Source organism: Elephantulus edwardii, unplaced genomic scaffold (genome assembly GCF_000299155.1).
Source record: "Elephantulus edwardii isolate Elephantulus edwardi_28Jun2011 unplaced genomic scaffold, EleEdw1.0 scaffold00013, whole genome shotgun sequence".
Taxonomy (NCBI): domain Eukaryota; kingdom Metazoa; phylum Chordata; class Mammalia; order Macroscelidea; family Macroscelididae; genus Elephantulus; species Elephantulus edwardii.
In genome coordinates this window covers 3152330-3158277 of record NW_006399763.1, presented here as the reverse complement: position 1 = coordinate 3158277, position 5948 = coordinate 3152330, and the positions used below count along the sequence as shown (strand labels likewise).

Below are 5948 nucleotides of genomic sequence, written 5' to 3'. Positions count from 1 at the left end.
GGGGAGAAGGGTGCAACAATGAATGAATGGAATCCCAAAATCTCTGTAGATGTTCATTGAAATGAAAAATAAACAACCTAAATTTAAAAAAAAAAGAAAATGGAATCATCAAGACAGATGAAGTATTTGAAGTAATGCTAGCTACAGACCGCTCCCATTAAGCAAAGTGTAACCATTACATGGATTCTCCACAATCGCTAGGTTTCCAAGCAACAGTGCATCGCACATGCATGCATATGCACGAGAGCTTCTATTTGACCAACTGCATGAAGGAGCCAAGGCCCTGGATGTAGGATCTGGAAGTGGAATCCTTACAGCCTGTTTTGCATGTACCGTTGGCTCTAGTGGAAAAGTCGTAGGTATTGATCACATTAAAGAGTTAGTAGTTGACTCAGTAAATAATGCCAGAAAGGAGACCCGATGCTCTTGTCTTCAGGGAGAGTTCAGCTAGTTGTGGGGGATGGAAGAATAGGCTACGACACAGAAGCCGGTGCTCCAGGCGCTAATAGACCACTTAAAGCCTGGTGGAAGGTTGATATTGCCAGCCGGGCCAGCAGGAGGAAACCAGATGCTGGAGCAGTACGACAAACTCCAAGATGGCAGTGCCAAGATGAAGCCTCTGATGGGATGATATACGTGCCTTTAACAGATAAAGAGAAGCAGTGGTCCAGGTGGAAGTGACTTTCCCTTCGGTTCTTTCTTCCTCCACACATGCAAGGTGAAAGGGTGTGGATTCTAAGACCTACACTACTAGAGCTGCTCCTTGGTTGTCGTGTTCATGCTCCATTAACATCAGAAACGCATCACATTAAAACTGTAGAACAACAACAAAAAAAATTTAAAAGACTTCTAAAATCGTTATTTTTCTATTTAGGTTCTTTTTTTCTTTTTCTTGAATAAGTGCTGGTAATTTTAATTTTCCCCCAAAATTAACTATAATGGTAAATAACATATTTCATATTTTTAAATATTTGCTACTGCAGTCTATAATCATGTCCCATTTTTAAATGTCTGGTTTTTTCATTCTGTATCATCCTCTTATTCTTTTTATTGATGTCATATGGTTAGTCTATAGTATTGATCATTTCAGGGAAACTGAATATAATTTTATTGGTTGTCTCTTTTTGCTGTTCATTTAAAGTTTAATTTTTTCTTAATTTTCAGCTCCTAGAGTTGAATGCAATTATTTTTAGCCTCTCTTGTTTCTCATACTATAGTCTCTACTCTCCAAATTTTTTCTGTATACAAAGAGTTCAATTAGTATAGTACCCCTGGCTTTTCTCTACTTACTTTACTTAGCTCATTGGAGGGTGAGTGGAGAGATTTATTTGTTAAATTTTAGAATAAACTAAAAATATTTGTCTCGCTTCTCTCCTGCCCTCTTCAGAGTGAGTGACCCACAAAAAGCATGAGTTCACCTCTGCAGTTCTATGATCTACATCCCCATCTGAGAGAATTATCCATTTTAATTTAAATTTTTCTTTCTAGACCTATGTTCCCATCATTCTGAGACCTGGCTGTGTGATTGTTTTTCTATGAGAGCTACTTATGTTTCAGATTATTGTTTTCCTTTCATTCCCATATGTCTTTACTGAATAAAAGCACTTTCCTTGGATTTGCCAATTGTACAGGCCAAGACAATGAAGAATATTTCTTGTTCTTTCCAGTTTTAATTTCTGTAAAAATCACATAATATTACATGATTACTAAGAAGGGGGGGAAATGACCAATTATTCAACATAAAACAGTCTTTATTACCATTCTTTACCAATTCTTTTATCATAATGCACAAACATTTTTCATAGGTGCAAACATGTAACATTCTCTACTAACATATATATTATTTCATGTTTCTAGATTATCTTCATGCTCATTTTCATGTTGTCATTGTTCATTGCTGTTGAGTTGGAACTGACTCACAGCTGACAGGAAGATATTGCCCATTTTTCTCCCTGAAGCAGTTGATGGATTCAAACTGATTGCCTTTGGGTTGGCAGTGCAGTGCCTTACTACTAAGCTACCAGAGCTCCCCAATTTTTTTATGAAAGCATACTATTTCATTGAGTAGAAATTTCATAATTTAAGTACATCAAATACCTTTCAATTTCATTTGCAAATAGTACTGCAATTAAAATGCACATATTTAACATCTTTATCTTTTGTGTTCTTGGTTTTTTCCTTGTATTAATATTCATAATTGTAATTATTGGGTCAAAGAAAATTAATATTTTCCCCTAATCTTAATGAGTATGAGTATGAGGGGAGTATGAAGATTGAATTGGAAAAGTCTACTGTCAGAAACCTCTCCAGAATACTGAAGAGCAGCAATGTCAGTCTGGAAACTAAGGTGCACCTGATCCATAGTCTTTGCAATTACTTGTTGTCCATCAAAAAGCTGGACACTGACTACGTATGATGGAAGGAGAATTGATGCCTTTGAGCTGTGGTGCTGGAGAAGAGTGTTGAATATATCATGGACTTCTAGGAGAACAAACAGGTTTGTTCTGGAGAGGGTGAGACCAGGCTGATCCTTGGAGGCAAGGATTCTGAAGCTTCGTCTGACATACTTTGGACATGTTGCAAAGTGGGACCAGTCCTTGGAGAGGGACATCAGGCTTGTGAGGGTGGAGGGACAGCACAGAAGAGGAAGACCCTTGATGAGATGGATTGGTTCCATGACTGGGGTAATGTGGGATAGGTGTGTCAAAGACAGTAAGATTGGCACAGGATAGAGCATGGTTTAGGGATGTTGCTATGAGTCACAGGTGACTCAATGGCACATAACAACAACAATCATAATATGTTGTAATTGGTTTTCGATGCTATCAGATCAGTTCTGATTCATAACAACCCTACATACAACAGAATGAATACTGTCTAGTCTTCAGTCGTTCTCACAATCATCGCTGTGTGTGAGCCGATTGTTGTTACTACTGTACTGAGGGTCTTCCTCTCTCTCTCACTGACCCTCTACCAAGCACTATATGTGTCTCCAAGGACTTGTCTAACATATGTGACAGGGAAGCCACACAACATTCTAACTGTACTTCTTCCCAGACAGATTGGTTTGTTCTTCTGAGAGCCCATGATATATTCAATAACCTACACCAGCACCATAATTAAGGTCACCTAGTTGCATTGCCAACCCATAGTCAGGTGGTATAGATCTACTAACTACTCCATGGGAGAAAGATGGGTTTTCTCCTTCCACTCAGTTTACAGCCTCTGAAGACCTGTTGGAAGATCAGCTATGAGTTGGTTCCAACTCAATGGCACATAACAACAACATACTTTTTTAAAATTTTTTTAATTAAAATTTATTTTATTTCATTACTTTTTGTGTCTACCGTCAAATCAGATCTGACTGGTACAGGAGGAGATTGTTCCTCCTTCTCCAGCAGAGCGTCTGGTGGATTCGAACCATGCATCTCTGAGATTGCAGTTGCAGCTTCTTGCCGCTAGGCCACCAGAGCTCCCCACAACATACCTTTTTGATGAATTAACTTTTTATATAATGTTCATTGCCTCCTGATACTATATATTTGCAAGAAAAAAAATTTCACAATATACTTATATTTCTTTCAAAGGCACAAAAATGTTCTACCATTGGTCAAATAATTCCATTTGGTTAGTTATCATTAAGTAAAACACCAAAAATGGATTCACAATTTATATAGAGAAAAATAGAGCTTCAATTAGTTGGAACCAACTAGGAGCCCTCTCACTTTCATTTCATTACCGTAGGCCTCATAGCATTTTTATGTAGGTTAAAAGCTACACAACGTAACTGAATCTTTAATAATTATCATCAATGTGTCCATTTAAGTCATTAGCCTATGTTTGTGAAAATACTTGATGAGATGAATCATTCTGTCATTGCTATTGTTGTTGTTATGTGCCATTGAGTCACTTGCGACTCATAACAACCCTATGTACAACAGCCCTGAAACCTGCTCTGTCCTGTGCCAACTTTACTGTCTCTAACACACCTACCCTCATTGCCCCAGTTACTGAATTCTATCCATCTCATCAATGGTCTCCCTCTCCCTCTCCAAGGACTGGTCCTTCCTTGCAACATGCCCAAAGTATGTCAAATGAAGCCTCAGAATCCTTGCCTCCAAGGAGAAGCTTGGTTTCACTTTCTCTAGGATCACCTTGTTTGTTCTCCTGGCAGACAATGGTATATTCAACACTCTTCTAGAGCACTATAGCTCAAATGCATCAATTCTCTTTCTATCATCCCTAGTCACTGTCCAGCTCTCTGACACATAGCACGCAACTGTGAAGACTATGACCTGGATCAAGCATACCTTAGTCTCCAGACTAATGTTGTTGCTCCTCAGTACTCTGAAGAGATCCCTGACAGTTGACTTTCCCAAAGCAATTTGTCTCTTGATTTCCTGGCTGCTGTTACAAAGAGTGTTGATTGTGGAGCCAAGTAAACTAAAACTGTTAACTATCTCAGTCACTTCACCATCCATACTGATGCTGCCAATTGGCCCAGTGGTGAGAATCTTTGTTTTCTTGATGTTGAGCTTCAATCAATATGGAAGACTGCAGTCCTTAACCTTCTGCAACAAGTGCTTCAGGTTCTCCTCAGTTTCAGCAAGCAGGGTTGTGTCATCTGCATAATGCAGATTGTTCAAATACCCATTCATCTAAAATCTAGAGCAATTAATATGCCTTGAGCATTAAGTTACCCAGAGAAGCTATCTAATGGGTCAGATGAGTCAAATAATTGCAAATCTCTGCCTCTTTAATTATGTGGCTACCGCCATCGCTGTTTCAAAGTTTCAAATCAGAAATATCTGATAAATGCACAATTAACTATATAAACTGTAGAAACTAATGAATACGCATTGTATTGTCTGATTGAATAAAATTGGAAGCACTTCTTTTCTTTGTGATTATAATTTTCTTGATCTTCAAAGAATTTTTTTTATCCAGCTAAGAGCTTGCACTGAGATGTTCGGTGCTGCTGAGTTGGTTCCAACAACAGCACTGTGCACAACAGAAGGAAAACTACTGTCCTCACAGTCACTGCTATGTTTGAACCCAGTGTTGAAGCCACCATGTCAATCTATCTTGTTAGGGTATTCCTCTTTATCCAGGAGAAATGCTCAAACTTGAAGTTGTTCTTATTGAGATTAAGATGGCTAACAATAAAGTATTTTTATCTCTCATGTCAAAATGTCAAAGGGAAAAGGACAAATACCTCAAGGATAAGCATAGGCCTAGTTCCAGGGGTAGTTTGTGATTTTCACTGAGGGCTCTCAGAAGCAGAGAACCTGCCTGCGACTGCCATTATGATATACTTCTTAATTTTTGGATTAGCCTCCTAGCCTTCTTTAATAAACTACCATAAATTTTATGGCTTAAAACAAGTTTATTTTCTCACAGTTCTGGAAATCAGAAGTCCCAAATCAGGGTGCAAGTGGGGCCATTCTCCATCCATATTAGTTAGCCTCCTATAACAAATTACCACAAACTTAGTAGCTTAAAACAAGTTTATTCTTTCATACTTCTGGAAGTCTGAAGTCCACACTCAGGGTGATAGTAGGGTTATTCTCCCTCCAAAGGATCTAATTTTTTTCTTCTTCCTGCTCCTGATGACTTCTGGAGTTCCTTGGTTGTAGGCACATCACTCCATCCTATACCCCCATCTTCACATTGTCGTCTCTCCTGTTCTTGGAAGGACACCAGTTACTGTATTTACAACCTACCTTAAATTCAGGATAATTTCAACTTGAGATCCTTAACTAATTAAGTTTGGAAAGATTTTATTTCCAATTAAGGCCACATTCTGAGTTCTGAGTGGACATATTTTTTTTTAAGGTACAGACTGGAAATAGAATTTTTTAAAAATTTTATTTTATTAATTTTAATGAACATTTACAGAGAGCTTGGATTTCCATTCATTCATTGTTGTATTTTTCTCCCTGCCCACC

The 5948-nt window shown here is 38.1% G+C and overlaps 1 pseudogene; it reads left to right on the top strand.

Annotated features, from left to right (window-relative positions):
* LOC102876520 overlaps window positions 1-681 on the top strand; it is a 3725-nt pseudogene extending 3044 nt beyond the window's left edge.
* The last annotated feature ends 5267 nt before the right edge of the window (window positions 682-5948 follow it).